The following is an 18805-nucleotide window of genomic DNA, read 5'->3' as shown; positions in this document are numbered from 1 at the left end:
CATAGGCATCGAGGCGCTGTTACAACAAGGAAAACTTAGTTACATGAAAACAACATTGTTTACTAGTTAGATTAGGCGTAGCCCTGTTGTGAGAGTTACATGAGATTACAGTTAAAATGAGACAAAGGTACATAAATGGTACATAACATTCAGTGTTCGTGTAGGTAGTAAGTCCTAGAGGACGAGGTGAGTAAGTATTAGGGGTTTCAGGTGAACAGGCGTGTTTTGATTTTCTTGCAGAAGGCTGTGTGTGAAGACATATTTCTTAGCCTGGGAGGAAAGGCGTTCCATTGGGATGCTGCTATAAAGATGAAGCTTGAGCCTCCTGCCCTTGCTCTGTTGACTTTGGCTACTACGAGAAGGTTAGGGTATGGGGTTCTCGTAGGTCTTTTAGTGGTTGGTCTAGTGATTCTCTGAGAAAGGTATTGGGGTGCAGCATGGTGGTAGCACTTGTGAGTGAGCGAAAGTGTTTTAAAGGTAGCGAGTGTGCTTGTTTCTGGGCGGCTGCAACGTGGTCTCTTCTGGGGATATTGAAGACCGCACGGAGTGAATTGTTTTGCACAGTTTGTAGTTTGTCAATATTCTTTTTAGCCGTGCCAGCCAGGAGAGTGTTACGTATGACATCATTTATGTAAATTATGGGGTTGAAACCACTGCTGTTAGTGTAATTTGTATGTTTTCAAACTTCATCTGAGGTATCATGTGCCAATCTAGGGCTCTCTCTCTCCCACTCCCTTTCTCTCTTTGCAGCTCTTTCGTCCTCTCTCTGTTTCACTCTATGTATTCTCTTTCTCTCTCTCTCTCTCTCTCTCTCTCTCTCTCTCTCTCTCTCTCTATTTCTCTCTCTCTCCTCAAGATTGTTTTTGTCATGTGTGGGATTTCTAGCGGCAAACCAGCCATTGCTGTCAGTGGGAAGGCCAGAGGAAACAAAACAGATTTCCTGACTGGGATGTTGTGTTTCTGTGGTTTAAAGTACAATGATAGGAGCAGCGTCAGAGGCAAAACACTTCTGCCAGCACTTTCGGATACATTTTGCGTTTTGACACCTAACAATAATCAGGGATGTGATTTTGGGGATGCCAGGGGTCGCACCTGTGACCCCTGAGGTCTCCCTTGCCCCCCCTGTTGTCTCACTTGCTACCACTAAAGAAAGAAAACATTCAAACAAAAAAAAAAACAATCTTGTTTTTACAAATTTGAAGTTCCTGGGCTGTGGCCAGCACCATGGGACCCTTAGTTTCTGGAGTGACAGGCTTTCTTTTTCCGGCCTCTTAAAAAAAATAGGGGGTTCCACAAGTGTAATAATTTGAGCAGTTACCCTGAACATGACAGAATAGGAATACAAAAAATGTGTCTTTCTGGAATTCTATACAATAATTGCCACACTCAATAAAGATTTATTTCAGGCACACTTCAGAGGGTTAGTCACTGTTATAGTCCGTTCTTAAACACCTCAAATTCACAATGTAGACAAAAACTTCCATAAAGCATTTAGCATTGCATCAATTTCTGATTATGTGAAGTACTTTCGCAAGTTGCAGGCATAGCATGTCCTTTTCTGCCGCCGTCTCTGTTACGATCATCACAATGCATTTCAACTCGGTGTCCTCGGTCACTTGACAAAATCCTTGTGCCTAAATGCTTTTGTACAGTGTAGAAATGTTTGACACTTTATTTCATTGTGTCACAATTCCTGCTTTGTTGTTATGTGTCTATCTTTCCTATCTCCATGGCATGCTGTTCAGGATGTTTGATTGCATGTATGAGGTAACAACTGCCCAGAGTACGAGATACCGTGTGAGTGCGCCACTTTCCCTGTGCTACTTTAAATGTTTTAATACAAGGTTATGACCCTTTCCAATGGTATGTATTTTGCCAACCACTGAAGCCTATAAAGTAGATCCACACAGACCTGTCATGTGGCCAACTTTGCACCAGATCTACAGATGAACTGGTCTGCTGTTAAATCTCAGTTACCAGTTTTATGTTATCCCCTAAAGAGTGTAATTTGCTTTCTGACTTTGAGAACATTCAGACATGTAATTGCTCTTTTTACTATAGCTGGTAAGATAGCTATAGAGAGTGAGAAAGCTCAGAGGGTTGAGGGCTGGCATCTGTGATGTGTGTGTGATCTGCAGGTTGTAGATTCGTATCCCGGCAAGGCGAACTCAGCATTTCTTCCTTCTGAGGTTGATAAATGAGTACCAACACAGGTTGGGTGATATTGTATATATATTTGTTCAATATATAACGCTTAATAATAAGTGCTATACAATAACACACCATTATCATTTGGGCTTGGACGTCTACTTGCACTCACCTGCTTGCATGCCAACCTCAACCTCTCACGTCAAGTGAACTTGATCACCCTCAGCAGCGGCTTACACAGCCAAACTGCTCCATGCCAGCAGACCCCTCCTCTCCACTCCCAAACGCCTAACAATTGCAAGAGCTATCACAGGAGCCAAGCTCGACTACTGTAAAACCCTTTTTACCAGTACTTCTGAACGCAACCTGAATAAACTCCAGACGATTCAGAACAATGCTCTCCGAGCGGCCATTAGCCTCTCCAAATCTGACCATATCTCCAAAGCCAGGCGAGATGCCCATTGGTTGACCATCCAGGAAAGTATTAAGTTCAAAACATTGTCCCTGGTCCACCAATGTCTCTCCAACACTGCCCTGACCTACATCTCACGCTGCGTGGAGAAATACTTCCACGCCCGACCTTTTAGATCAGCAAACTCTCACTTCCTGAAAATCCCCAACTTCAATCGAGGGTATTGTGTGCTGTAATAAATGCCAAAATAAATAAATAAATACATACATATAGTAATTTGGTAATATGGACCTATACACACTGATATTAATGATACATATTGTGATCCATTGGTGTATGAATGATATAGCACACTACAGTGTTATCATAACCATATTTTACATGGTGTACTGAGGAACAACGCTATGTGATGCCACTTCCTGTTTTGTCAGGGGTGAAATGTCATGTCGCATCACTTCCCGTTATCTCACTTCGGGGTAGGGGTCAAATTGCATCATCATCAGAGGTCAAAGGCCATGTGATATCACTTCTGCTACCCCATGTATTTTGATCAAATGACGTCCCCAGCCAACATACTCTTTACTCAAAACACTTTTTCCCAAACAGTGTTTTATCTTTACCCGACAGGCCAAGGATGGGCAGAAACAGAAGCCTTGTGTCTGGAAGCTACACACATTTTAACACCCCTAAAACAATACTCAGCTTTAAATGCCTCAGTTACTTCAGTGCATAGCATGTCCTTCATTGGACAGTGTTCGTTAGTGGCTAGCAGCTTGTTCCTTTTTCTAGTAGTTTTTCCCACAGTTACTGAATTTCAATTTTTTTTGCTGGCTTCCTAGAGTCTTGGTGAACCGTGCCTCTTTTTTTGAGTCTGCATTTTACCAGTCCATCCCTTGGAGCAGTAGAGTACTGTTTGTCTCTGTTCTATTGCTATTTGACTTTGCTGGGTTTTGTAGAGTACCTTTCTCCTTCAACATCCTTATTTTGATGGTCTTCCTACTTCTACATCTAGTTTCCTTTTAATTACTGGTTGGGAGTTTGGACGCTGTTGCTTGTGTGCTTTCTGTGAGCCAGTTCCTTGACTCCCTCTCCCTGTTGGAGTTGGTTTGTGGTCTTCACTTATTGTTCTCCCTTCTTCTCTGTTGATTATTAGGTGTTGTTTGTTGTTTTGTTTGCATTCTTACTGATGTATAAATGTGCTTTAACTTACTCTTAGGTGACAATTTGTATATATTATAGCTTGTCCTCACCTTCTATTGTAGCTTTGTGGGGTTCCTGTTTGATTGGCAGGGTCTGTGGGCATTGCTGACATCATAGCCCGTATTCTCATTCTCATGAGTTTTGTCTTTGTTACCTTATATAATGCCATTTACGGTGACAGCGCACTGACCCTGTCACGTCGTGTCCTATATGTGTAACCGTAGCAGCATTTGCGGTTTATGTGTTTGATGACAGTCCATGTTACTATAAGATAAGGAGTTTCCAAATGCTTACTCCACATCTCCTTTGAGTATAGCTTTCCAAACCAATGTCTTGCACAGCCTGGGTGTTAGTGTGAATGTGTCATAGCATGAGAGTGAGTGCATGTCCTTTAATATCAACCTTCATTTGTAACCTTGGATACATTTCTGTCCCCAAATTCATTCAGCATGTGTATCCCGCTGACAAGAAACCTTTCTTACATGTTCAAATCCTGCACGCATATATTTTAGGTTTGTCAGATTGAGAACGTTTCCAAAGTTTCTGGTACTAGTGGCTTCTTATACAGAGGGTGCAGTAAATCACTAAAAGAATTAGCTGGAGCAGAAATGGAACCTAGTAGTCCAAGTGTTAATGCAGATGTAGCCACATCTGTGTTCAGGGTGTGGGGTTGGACACATTCCTAAACCTTGGAACATAGGATTCTTTAACCTCTTCTAATGTCGCTGTCCAGTTAAAGCATCGAATGAAAAAGGATCGAATGCAAAAGGATCGACACAACAGGGCCGAAAACAAAAGGATCACATTTTTTTTTTAATTATATATTTTTTTGGCGTTTTCGTATAGGTAAAAAAATGTGTTTTTACCAAAAAAGCAGGGGTTGGGGGGACCCCTCCAAAAAAAACAAATGTTAAAAAAAAAAAACATTTAGATCCTTTTGTTTTCGGTACTTTTGAGTCGATCCTTTGACCATTCGACCCTTTTTTTTCCATCCTTTAAACTATAACCTTCTATGTCCATTAGTGGTATCAGTGTGCAATGAGTCAAGTTCAATTCTTATGATTTGAGCGTGAATTAAATGAATGAAAGTATGGCACTTTGAATATCGTCATTCATAGGCAAACTTGGTGCAATTTGCAGTCATTCAGTTGAGAAACGCCTTTTGGAAAGATCGCAAGGAGGGTCCACAGAGCTTCATTTTGGAATCACTTGGGGGTCTTTCCAAGGACAATCCAAGTTCTGGGAACTCTGCAGTTCTTTGTCTGTTTTCCACCTCTGACAGACAACAGTAGGGTCCTCACATGCCGAAAGGTCAGCAGTGACGGTCCTGATGCTTGTGTAGTGCAGCAGTGGCCCTGGTAGCAAAAGGGAATATCTTCAATCAAGAAGGGATGCTCTGGGGCCACTGGTGATGCTACTGTTCTGAAGAGGCGCAGAACTTCCAGCGCTACGGTGCAATTGTGAAGAAACATTTGGTGACATTCGGTACCAGTGAGGCAGAAGATGTCCATAAGAGGCCGTTCATTTACATGATTGGCACCTCAGAGGGCCAACAGTAACTTTTACTTTTTTGTTATTCTTTACTTGTTCGCTGTCAGTTCTTCATCTTTAGTAGCAGCTGTAGGTTTGTGGCTCTGCCATTTGCATGCCCACACAGTATGCACTGATTACACATCAGAACGGCTCAGGGACCAGACAGCAAACTTTTCCAGAGAGGATGGGAGTCTTGAGAGCTTACATCTTTGCTGAGACAACTGGGTTAAGGGAAGTGAAAGCTGGTTCGAAGGGACCCTCTGTTTGATATAGAAGTCTGAGGTCTATAGATACTGGGAAGAGCTTCACCATACAAACAGTTCATGGAAGTGCACAATGAAAAAACTAAGCTTTCTCGTGATTACTCTTTGGGCAGGTGTCTTCTCTGTGCTTTGGTACTCGTGCTCAGGTTTGAACGAGTTAAGGACATGATAAGGAGGCATACCATTGGTAAAATACGAGCTCTGGGGACTAAGAGGAAACTAGGATCCAAATCAGAGAGCTGTATCTGTTCAAAGATGTGTGAGCCAACCAAATACTGTGGGGCTCCCACATGGAAAGTCCACAATTTCTTCAGTCCTTGAGTCACAGACATCATTTACAAACAAGTCAGATCTGGGTCTGGCAACTACAGCCTCTGTCTGCGAAACAGGCAGTAGTCATGACCACATACTGCAGTATCCATATCCTACTCAATAGTTACAAGGCGGATTCCAAGGAATTCTAGGTAGGGAGGCCCTTTTGGTACAGCAAATACAGATGCTGACATTAACCAGTGAAGCCAGCAAAACCATCTTTGTGAGGAGACTTGTACAAGAAGCAGGGTGACTTTATGACACTGTCACCTTGAGAAAGCGATTAGCCTTCGATGAGGACTAGCTAGGGAAAGGTTGAATCAACGTACAGCGAAAACCAGAAATGACTGTTGGGATGGAACTAAATTTCTCTCACCAGATGCTATCCTCCTGGTGCCAAAAATCTTGAAGCTCGAGATGACTTCTCCAGTTTCTCTTTACACCTCACGATGTACAGTCTTGCAGTCCTCATAGAAATGTATCTGATCACGATTATCTATCTATTTTTGGAAAGTTCTAAGAAATTAATTGCAAGTTTTAAAGATTACATAGTATTTTGAATTTCACGGCAGAAGAAGCAGAAATTGACACAATATACATTAAATAAAAAGAAAAGATACGTGATTAAGCATATTTGGTTACAGTTGAGAAATTAGTCGTATATTGTGTGCAGAAACTGTGTTATCCAATAGCCTAAGGCCAACTAAATATAAAGCACTTAATAAGTACAACATGGCAACTTGCTAGAGATGAACAGATAACTATGTGCTTGCAAGTGAAAATAAACTAAGCAACAAAAACACATTCAAATATGTAGAATCCACCCCCTGAAATGACACCCAATCAATCATATCGAGTTTCACACTATATTGCCAAAAAGCAACACTACTAGAGAGATCCTGATTCTTTCAGCAGCCTCTGACATCTGCAGGACAGTGCCAGGCGACAGCCAGTCAGTCACAGCATCACTGACCGGTCACAAAGTTTCAGAGCACAGCGGATCTCACATCTGCAGCTGGATGAAGAAGCATTGGACACATCTGCATACGATCATTGAACTGCATATGTCCAGGATGGTCATGAAAACACTGGCGTAGATTGGTTTGTGTTTTTTTCTTCAAGCGAAATAATAGCCAAGCAACTGGATGTAAACTCTTCAGCCACTCATTTAAGGAGTGGGAGGCAGGAGATGGAAACCTTTCTTCATATGGGGAATATGGAGGTATATTGTGTGAACTCTTGCATGAAGCCCTGTCGAAATCTTGCAGCCTGATTCATGGTTAGTGAACTACCAGTAGTAATATGAGCTGTACCAGGACAAAACCCTCCAAGGTAGTTCTCAGTGCGAATCGCTTTGCTCTGTCATAATGCATGGTGTTTTGGTGGCTATTTAGAACGGGTGTGAGTAAATGTTTAATGTAACGCCTAATTTTGGAATTAACATTCTAGAGCAGAGGTATCATGCGATCTCATCTGGCTCAACCCTTCCTCGCATTGCTCATGTATTTAACAATATGAATTCTCTAAATAGCTCATTGCAATGACACAGAGTAAGATGTCACATTCAAAGCAAAGTTGGATCGTGGGATTACAGGCATTGGAGGCGGTGAAGTCGCTCCCTTTACCTGGTTAAACTACGAAGCATTGTGATGCCAATCCACAATCACTTGACTTCTCTCGGCCTAGGTTGGAATGACCACTAAACACAAATTATTGGCTTGTTAGTCACAACTATCATTTAAGAGAGGTTGGCATTTTTTTTTAAAAAAATGTAATATTTGTATAGCGCACATACAGCCCAAAGGCATTACGGCACTGTTACTTGTGGCATACTTAGTTTCATAAAGGTTACATACATGAAATGGAGGCAGGTTACAGAAAATCCATTAACGGCTACATGCGGTTACATATATGTAATGGAAGTAGGTTATAAATAATCCAATAGCAGGTGCACAACGAGTAAGCAGTCATGGGTAAGGTTTAGTTGAAGAGTATGGTTTTAACCGCTTTGCGGAATGCAAGGTGAGAGACTTCAGCTCGCAGGGGTGGCAGTAAGGCATTCCAATGTAGTGCAGCTAGGTATGGGAAGCTTGCCCCACCTGCTCTGGCTCTCTTGACTCTAGGGGTCGTGAGCAGGTTTGTGTAGGGAGTTCTGGTAGGCCTGGTGGATCTAGTGGGGTGCATCCTGTCAGAGAGATAGGGTGGGGCGGTGAGATGGATGCATTTATGTGTGATGGCAAGTGCCTTAAATACAATTCTTTCTCTTACTAGGAGCCAATGTGCCTGTTTCCTGGCCTCCGTGATGTGCTCTTTCTTGGGTATTCCAGTGGCTGCTCTAAGAGCGCTGTTTTGTATCGTTTGAAGTTTAGATAAGTTCTTGGAGGAAGTGCCCAAGAAGAGAGCATTACAATAGTCAAGTCTTGACCCTGTTATGGCTCTGGCGATTGTGATGCAGTTATCCTTTGATAGAAAGGGTCTGGCTGCTGTCAGCAGTTTGGCACAATAGGCTGCTGTTGAGGCAATTGCGTTTTGTGTATTTATAGTATGTGGTTTAATATGCTTTGGTATGGTATGAAAAACGATATTTGTTTTACCACAGAAAGGAATAGTTAAAAGTGGGAAATTGAAACTTGATGCAAGCTATTTGTTGCACTGCAGTAAAAAACGAAAATGTTAACTATATGCCATTCATGCTGTTTACTATGTCTTATGAAGGTAGGCGACCAGTTGCGCTGTAACGCCCTATTTACCAGTTCTTCTAAACACTATCTGAAAAAACTCCAGACGATTCAGATCAGTGCCCTCCGAGTGGCCATTGGTCTCTACAAATCTGACCATGTTCCGAAGCGAGGAGAGATGGACATTGGTTGCCCATCCCGGAAAGGATTAAGTTCAAAACATTGTCCCAGGTCCACCAATGTCTCTCCAACACTGCCCCCACCTACATCTCACGCTGCATGGAGAAATACTCCCCGACCCGACCTTTTAGATCAGCAAACTCTCACTTCCTGAAAATCCCCAACTTCAATCGCCTCTCAGTGGGGGGCAAGAGCTTCCCTGTCGTGGCTGCCAAACTTGACCTTCTGCAGAAACTTACAGACCTGGCTGTTCAACTAACTTTGCTCCTCCTAAGACTCTTCCATCACCCTACTGCATCTCGCGCCTCCCTTTTTCTGTTTTTACCATGTTTTACCCTGATATGACTAACACCTAGATCCCGGGGGTATTGTGCGCTGTAATAAATGTAAAAATAAATACATACATATAGTAATTTGGTAATATGGGCCTATACACATTGATATTAGCGATACATATGGTGATCCATTTGCGTATGAATTGTATATCACATTACAATGACATCATAAGTTTTATAGTGATGGCATCGAATGACAAAGCATCGAATGCCAAAGCATCTAAGACAAAGCAACGAAAAAAAGCATTGCATTTTTTTTTTTAATGGGGTGGTTCCCCATCCTCCGTTTTTGTACCCCTTAAAACCCATTACAATTAAAATTAAACCTTTACTTTGAAAAAAATGCATTCAATGCTTTTGTTTCGATGCATTTTCTTTGATGCTTTTGTCATTCAATGCTTTGTATTTGAGGCATTGACTGGATACCTATCATGACCACATTTTTCGTAGTCTAGTTGAACAATGCTATGTGATGCCTCTTCCTGTTTTGTTAAGGGGTGAAAGGTCATGTTGCATCGCTTCCTGTGATGTCACTTCAGGGTGGGGGTTAAATGGCATCTCTTGTTGTGATGTCATGAGAGGTCAAAGGCCGTGTGAAGCCACTTCCACTACCCCATGTATTTTGGTGAAATGACGTCCCGGCCAACATGCTTTTTACTCAAAACACTTTTTCCCAAACAGTGTTTTATCTTTAACCTGGCAGGCCAAGGATGGGTGGAATAGAAGCCCTGTGTCTGGAAGCTACAGACATTTGATCGCACTTAAGGCAATACTCATCTTTAAAAGCCTCAGTTACTTCAGTCCATAGTGTGTCATTCATCATACAGTGTTGGTTTGTGGTTGGCAGCTGGTTCCTTTTTTCTAGTAGCTCGTGAATTTCAATTGTTTTTGCTGGCTTCCTAGAGGACCTGTAAAGTGTTCCTCTGGTTTTGAGTGAGCGTTTTTCCAGTGGGTCCCTGGGAGCAGTAGAGTGCTGATTGACTCTGTGCTATTGCTATTTGACTTTGCTCAATTTTGTAGATGCCTTTCTCCTTGAACATCTTTATTTTGATGGTCTTCATACTTCTACATCTAGTTTTCTTTTAATTACTGGTTGGGAGTTTGGCGGCTGTTGCTCTTGTGCTTTCCCTGAGCCAGTTCCTTGACTCCCTTTCCCTGTTGGGGTTTGTTTGTGGTCTTCACGTATTCTTCTCCCTTGGTTCTCTGCTGGTTATTAGGTGTTGCTTGTTGTTTTGTTTGTAATCCTGCTGCTGTATAAATGTGTGTGTAACTTATCTAAATTGTCAATTTTGTAATTGTGTAGGTTGTCCTCACTTGCTGTTGTAGCTTTGTCTGGTTCATGTTTGACTGGAAGGGTATGTGGACATTGCTGACTTCATAGCCTGTATTCTCATTCTCGCGATTTTTGTCTTTGTTACCTTATATAATGCCATTTACGGTGACAGCGCACTTACCCTGCCTTGGCTTGTTCTATATGTGTAACTGTAGCCGCATTCGCAATTTCAGTGTTTACTGAAAGTCCATGTTACCATAGGGAGGTTGAATATTACTGGTGTCTTAACCGGCTGCTAATTCTTGGTATTCCTGCTATTGAGAGTGGTGCTGCTTGATGCCACAAGGTGCATCCCTCTAACCTTCCATTCCTGACTGTTGGAGGCTGTGGAAGCAGAGAGCTGCAGCAAGCCGATAACTTTGTCGGCGAACTCGCTTGACCGTGGCAAGCCTTACTGAAAGTTGTTCCATTGACGCACTTGTGAGAACTCTGTGATTACCTCTTGCGAGATCTTTGAAGGTGGGTGCTGAGTCACGAGTGGAATTGAGGCACGGAAGCCTGGAGGAATTGAGTAGGGCAGAGTTGTCGCTGGGTTGGTGCCCTGTTAGCACCAGAGTGTGAATAGCTTTATAGTCTCAGGGACACGGTAGAGGCTACAATTTGACATTAGTGCCTGGTCAGGTACGAGGCGGTATAGCGTTCACTGCGCTGGTGGAGTTTACATTGTTGTTGTGCTAACAATAGGCAGAATACCGGCATGCCTACATATCATCTACAGTCTAAGGAAAAAGGCATGCATAAGAATACTGTCACAGTGGTTCTACCCCATGATTTAGCTATCAAGAAAAAGCCCCAAATGGTGGGGGGAACGTCCTTCCGAGGACCTTAGTGGAAAGATCTCAAGCTTCTTTGACATAGAAACTAAGATTAGACCGGATGATGCAGAGCTGCCTGCTCAGATACTGGTGTCTGATGTTAATCATCACAATCAGTCTAAACCGACATCAAGAGATAAAACAACTCAATACTTGAGCTATGTTACTCATTACAGAGAAGCGCTAATGCCCCATTAACTTCAAACACTGCTATAGTGGAGGCTAATGATTTGCAGGGGGAAGCGCCTGTAATTGTGGACCTCATGACTCAGCCCTCACGCCTCTCTGCTTCCCCTATGTTATTTGAGGAAAAGCCAGTTACTGAAAATAAGGAAAACAGTGGGGTCTCGTCTGAAGAGGTGGTGCCCACAGAGGTTCTGCAATTTGCAATAAAAATAATATTGAAGCTATGCAATAAAATACATGAGGATATCATTGCGCACGGGGATGTGATCATGTGAATAGACCAATGGCAGAACACTGTTGGTTCAAGAGAACATAATAACATTCTAAGGAGAGGGCCCCAACAAGAGACACGGATTAAAGAGGAGGGACCTAAAAGTGTGGCTGGGTCAGTATGTCTTTTGTGGAAGTCATGGTATTGAGTAGAAGATACAGACACAATGGATACAAGTTTCAAAAACCTTTATTTACACATGTTCATGGGATGGTGGTATGCCTAACTGGCCCTTCATCTGAAATGAAAGTAAGTTCGACCATTAAACAATAACAAATGCATCCAAGTCAGTCTGGTCAAAAACCCAACCTTGCCCTCCTTCTCTAGATAACAAATGTGTTAAGGGAATACAAAATGGAAAATAGTGTGTCAAAAAGAAATGTCAGAATGGCTTTAGCATCTACTCTTTTCCACAGGTTGATCCCCATGGGGTCTAGAGAGTCTAGTAATAAAGAAAGGATAGCTGGAAGGCACAGTTCTATCAGTCTTGCACACTTTGGCTTACTGCTTGTTTGTTTGTTTGTTTGTTTGTTTATTTATTTATAATGCACGCCAGAGCCAAGGGTATCAGGGTCCAGGGGAAACATAATAACTTGCAGCTTAGGTTACACAGTAATATACAGAGTACAAATTAAAGTGTGCAAAACAGAAAATACAAGTAAAGGGAGGCATACATAAAATGATAAGACATTATACAGCGCAGACTGAGTTTACATAACATAAGTTTAGAGAGTTACATTTGTGGTAAAGCCATAAATTAAAGTGGTGTTTAGGGGACTGTTTACACAGGGAGTGTAGAAGGGCATAGACATATATTAAAAACCATTTGATAAGATTCAGTCTGAAATTTAGGTAAGTATGATCTGCTCTCAGGAAAGGAGGTAGGGAGTTCCAGAGCTGAGGAGCTTTAACTGGAAAGCTGCTATCTCTGACTTTGTCAAGTTTAAATCTTGGAACAGTCAGACAGTTTGTGTTTGCTGATCTAGTGGGTCTGATGGAAGCTTTCCTCAAGAATCTCTCCATGAGATAGCGGGGTGCAGTGTTGTTCAAACATTTGTAAGTAAGTGATGCGGTTTTCAGTTGGATTTTGGCGCTAGTAGATAGCCAATTGATCTGCTTCCTTACTTCTGAAATATGTTCTTTCCTAGCTATGCCCATGGCCGCTCTAAGGACATTGTTCTGGAGCGTCTGTATTCTCTTAACAATGTTTTTGTTGGCACCAATGCAAAGGGAGCTACAGCAGTCCAATTTGGACAAGATTAGAGCTCTGCCCAAATTAATACAGCTATTATTGGATAAGAATGGTTTTCCAGCTCTAATTAATATACATGTATATGCAGTGGCAGAGGCCATGGAATTGACTTGTTTAGTGAAGGTAGGAGTGTAGTCAAGGTAAAAAGCTAGCGTATTAACCTCTTTAGCAACTTTAATGGGGTTGCCGTCAATGTTGAAAGAGGTATATTTGGAACCAAGCTTATTGAGGTTTGCTGTGGTACCTAGGATAATAAGCTCAGTTTTGTCATCATTCAGGCATAGACCTTGTGGTCCACTAAGTCAAACAGCCGGTAGATCAAGAAGGAGAAGTAAGACTGCTTTCCCTTTATCCCTCAACTTCTTGATTTGGGCCTTAAGATCAATCAGTGCAGTTTAGGTACCATGTTGAGGCCTGGATCCTGATTTGCGGACTCCAAGTAATTGGTTATGCTCTAGATATCGCTATATTTGGAGATATGCCACTGTAAGAGGATTCATTTCAACACTACAGCTAAGTCAATGCCTAGTCTGGGATACTGAATGGAAACCCTTATTGATATGTCTTTACGTCCAGTTCATGAGTTCTGGATGACTACCCCTATATAACACCCCTCTCCTGGAATCCCCCTGACCCCACTGAGCCAAGAAGTAGTTCTGTTTTGCAAGTTTAAAAGGTTTATTTGATAATTTAAACAATATATATATATATATATATATATATATATATATATATATATATATATATATATCACACTTTATAATAAATTAATAATTGAATATCACACTTAATCTGAGCAGTAATCAATAATGGATAGTCCGGCACTAGCACACTTCTTTATAATCAATGATGAGTGGTTATAGGATGGATACGATAGCAACAATACTTTTATGGTTTCAAATGGATGCAATGTGGAATGAAATGCAGTACAGAAAATAACTTGATAGGATTTCAGCAAAAGACAATGTAATCACCTTCTTGGACAATTCACCCCCCCTTAATGTAATGTAAGGAGATGAATAGAATGGGACTCAGTTCTTAGGAATGCAATCAAATAGAGTTCAGTTCAATTCCCCCCCAGCAGCTTATACAACAGATAGGAGTTTTGAAACACAGACCCAAGTGCTTTGAATATGGTGACAATGCAGTGAGAAATATGCTGAAAATGCTTTTAATTCCCTTCAGGAGGTTCAGGGTGAGTGGTATCTAGTTAATATTAGTCCAGGCTCACTCTAGCAATGATTCAGGGATGGTTCTTAAGAGGCAAACGAAATTTAGTAGTTCAGGCAAAAGCAGCGATCTTTTTACAAGTAAAGAAATCGGGCCAAACCGCAAATCGCGGCAAAATTCGCGGGTGCGAGAATCGTGATTACGGAGAAAGTATAAGGAGTAGGAAGTCGGTTCTAGGCTTGTTGAAAAGCTTATATTCTAAGCTTTCAGAGGGAGGAAAGTTAAACCAAGTTCCTAGCCCAAACGGTTCCAGAGATACAGACGATTAAATAAAGGTAGTTTTTCGGATTTGAAATTTTAAAAGTGCAAAGCGACAGGTTACAGCTTGCAGCTAGAAAATGACAGGTGACAGCTTTGCAAACGACAGGTGACAGTTAGGAGGCAGTTCTACTTAGATTAAAATAGTTTGGATTAGATTATTTTAACTAAGTGATTGGTTCTGCACAGTCCTGCTAGGTACTCACAATATATTTAGAAATAGGCCTCGCCATGGATCTAGTCAGGTTTTGGACTGGACTCCGGTTCTGGTCTCGGCACTTCACAGTGATCTGGGTCAGCTCTCTGGTTCTGCGAACAGCGGTCTGGGTCAGCTCTGCTCTGCTGGTCTAGCCTCTCTGGATTCTGGATACTGCTCTGCTTTCTAGGTACTGCTACAGGTTCTGGAGATTTATGGATTTGAAGTCTGGATCTCTGGATGTGGTATGGTCCGGCAGCATGCTCCACAGCAAATGGAATTGAATGTCTCTATCTGTCCTGACTGTCTGCTTTTATGTGTTTTGAAAGTGGGTGGAGAGGCTAGCTTTCTAGGCCCTACCCCTCTCCACTTGTCATTGGCCACTTCCTCCTCTTCCCCTTGATTGGGGGAATGAAATGAAGTGTCATCATGATGAGGTCTGTTTATGATACAGAGAACCCACCCCTGTCACCTTTACACACAATCTATATCTGATCCAAATGCATACTTCCCCGATAGACAGTTGTTTGGCATTGCATACACACATCATGCATTTACTGATGGTAGCCCCTGTTCCAATTCTGTCGTTTCTAGGAGCTTGGGTTCAAAAATGGCAACATATTTCACTTTTTGGTCGGGTTACCAATATTGGATTTGTCCCCGCATTTGCACAAATGTTCGCAAAGCATATGGGCATTAGGTGGTGGAGTGTCAGATTTTTAACATACATACATTTAGAGTAATATCCTCTTTTCCGCTAAAAACCCCCCTGAACATACCACCGGGTCCTAACACGTCTTCAAATGTGCACAGAAAAATCACAAGAATAATGATATCACTTATAACATTTTCACAAGTCCGCTCTATGAATGATCCATCTTTTTAGATTCATGTTCTGGCCCCAAAGGGGTGTGGTTTCCCCCCAGCACAAGGTTGAATTTCAGGTTTTTCCAGTTCTGCCAAGCCAGCTTGCTCTCACAGGCAGTGCTCCTCCCCTTTCCTTCCAGGAGGAAGCAACTTTTACGACCCCCCCAATAAAACATTTGCCTGAGTCAGGACAGGGCTTTGTTCAATTTCCTGCAGAGCCCAGGTAATTCAATCAGAGAAGTGTCATATCCCTTTTGGTGGGAACAGCAAAAGGCAGCTAGGCCTGGGAACACAGCTGTTGTGCAAGTCTCAACTCCTGTCGGGGGTAGCTGGTGGGCAAAATTCCCTCTCTTTTTAAGCCAGGCCTCAGCTAAATGTCTCTTTGGCTGCCAGTTTTCCTGTCCAAATCAAACTTCCAATTTTTACGCATGCAGCTAGAATGCTGATTCTAAGTTTAAGACTATGACATTTAAACAATTGCAAACTATGTGACACTCAAAAGTAGGTCACTCATTTCTTTTAAACATTTAGATTTTTAGTGTTTTTCAGTCCAAATTTACTTAAACCGCTGAAATCCACAGCTCAGCCAGTTTTGCTATGAACATTATTTTAGGCTCATCCTCTTTCCAGATTTTGTATGCCCACAAGACTTTATTCTGTCAAATGTCTGCTGGTGTTCAGTGAGATTGTTGGTTATTCTGCAATGTTTGAAATGGGCATTCTGAGCTTGCCTTCAGAGAAACAAAGTGTGATTTTTAAAGTGCTTTCTAGCGAACAGGCACTGCTGTTTTTCTCTTTGGCACCCCATTTCACTCATGGCTCCTCTGACCCAGCACACCCGCACCGGGGGGTGGCAAGTCAGGCGACCATTTTGGTGTGCGCACAAACTGCGTGGTTCTCCTGGATTTTGGCGCACATGTGGGCTTTTTGGCCATCTTGGATTTTCTAAGGCCACAGCACCAAATGTTGCAGCATGATAGCTCAAACGTGGGTCAGGACACCCAACAAAGCCCCCCCACGCGACTGCCTTTGAATTTGAGTCGATGGGGAGTCGGGTGCACAAGGGTTTTGACCCACGCACTGGTATGTCCGCATAATCTTCTTCCAATTCTGCAAATGGCACAGTTCAGCATCTTTTCCTCCATCCGGTACTGATCGATCGGTTCTCCTCGCCGGTCCTGATGGGAGTATTGGGCGGTACACTGGGCCCCTCGGATCTTTGCTCCCGGTCCCTGGGTCGTTCTCCTTGGTTTCATCTCTCCTAGGCAAAAGCGGCAATACCTACTCATAGACATTTTTCCACTACTATTAATGGTGTGGCAAACATATATATTGTATACATACGGAGACGTAGCATTTTTAGTTTGAAAAAAAAGATATAATTCAGAGACAGTCGCTCACAAGAAACATAATATTTTAGAGACTATATGTGGGATATTTTAGGTTTAGAACTGACTTACTCTGGAGTGGCCCCCTCAAGGATTCCAGAGGATTCCTCTAGTTGCTGTAGAGTGTGCCTGGGATGGCAACACTTTAACTGATTTATATGGACCCACTTGTCTTCCCCCTCTGCCAAACCGCCTTTGAGGATGCCGATCTTGTAGACCACAGGGGAGATCTTGTCTATAATCTCAAACGGTCCCTTCCATGTAGGCAAAAATTTCGCTGTTTTGCCTGGTTCCTTTGGAAATTGTATAAATAGACCCGGTACCCCACCTGATACTCCTTCCTGGAAGTTTTCAGGTCATAGTGGGTCTTCATACTCTCAGCTGATCTTTCTAGATTCCGCTGAGCATAGGCAAAAGCATGTTGAAGGTGTTTCCTTAAATTCTCCACATACTCATGAGTTGTGGAGGCATTTATTAGTGTCTGCTTTTGGGTCCTGTAGAGCAAATGCTGCGGAAGCACCATCTTGCATCCAGTCATCAACTCGAATGGTGACATTTTCGTTGCAGATGAAGGGGTAGATCTGATGGCCATTAGGACCAGAGGTAATCGGATATCCCAACTTGGCCCAGAATCTGCCACAAACTTCTTTAATATGCTCACAATGGTTCAGTTGTATCTCTCTACTGCTCCAGAAGAAGCTGGCCTGTAAGCAATGTGTAGCTTCCTTTTAACCCCCAGTATCTCCCACATCTTTGTCATTACTTCACTGGTGAAGTGGCTACCCCTGTCTGACTCAATCCTTTGAGGTAGACCGAAACGGGAAAAGATGTGGTTAATCATCAGGGCAGCTGCAGTTTCTGCCTTGCAATTTGGGGATGGGAGACATTCCACCCACTTGGTAAACAAGCATGTAACCGTCAACATGTACTTGTTTCCTCTAGTCGAGCGAATCACAGGGCCTACAAAGTCAATTTGCAAATCTGACCATGGCAGTGTCATCCCCCTCTTTTGGAGGGGTGCACAGTGCGTGAGGGATGATGGCTGAAATTGTGCACACACAAGACACCCCTTCAAGTATTGGTCAAGGTCCTGCCCCATGTGTGGCCAGTATGCAACCTCTCTTAAGATTTCCAGTGTTGTGTGAAACCCCCTATGACCCGCGGTGGCCGCATCATGGGCGTGACTTAACATCAGGCTTCGGAATGAGGTAGGAACCACCCACTGATCGTGGCCAGCTTTCGATTTCCTTACCAACAAACCGTCTTGGATTCGGAACATTTTTGGACATTTCATCAGCACTCTTAGGTCCTCTTTCCCAATGTAATCGGTATCCGTCAGGGGAAAGTTCTCAGGGTCCTCAATGTGCTGGTAAAACTTACCAATTATTGGATCCCCCTTCTGAGCTGTAATTAAATCAGCATCAGGGGTCTCCTTACTCCATTGTGCAGTGGAAAGATCATTGTGAGCATTTGTCTGGGTCCTAGTGATAACAGTGACCTGGAGTTCCCCCAAGAGGGACTCTGTTTCTATTAGATCCCCTTGGATGGCCCCGGTTTTGGCCAGCTGATCAGCTAAGTCATTTCCAGTTTTGTATGGTCCCTCTATTTTGTAATGACCCTTGATCTTCTTCCAATAGATGGTCATCCCCTTCGAGGTGACCAGATCATCAATGTTTTGGATCAACTTCCCATGTTTCAAGGGTTTGTTGTTAGCACATAACATGCCTCTGGTTTTCCAATTAACCAGGTGCTCCACGAACCCGTTCCGTACATAATCCGAATCTGTGATTACGACCAGTTCGTGGAGTTGATGCTGGACAGCAGTGAGGATGGCCTGATGCACAGCCATCAATTCTGCCACCTGACTACTTCGGGGACCAATTTTGTATCCAGCGGAGGGTTCTGGGGACTCATTCACCCATGCATTCCCTACGCCGGCCACCAGTTC

Source organism: Ambystoma mexicanum, chromosome 6q (genome assembly GCF_040938575.1).
Source record: "Ambystoma mexicanum isolate Mex_15411 chromosome 6q, UKY_AmexF1_1, whole genome shotgun sequence".
Taxonomy (NCBI): Eukaryota; Metazoa; Chordata; class Amphibia; order Caudata; family Ambystomatidae; genus Ambystoma; species Ambystoma mexicanum.
This window is presented reverse-complemented; position numbering follows the sequence as displayed.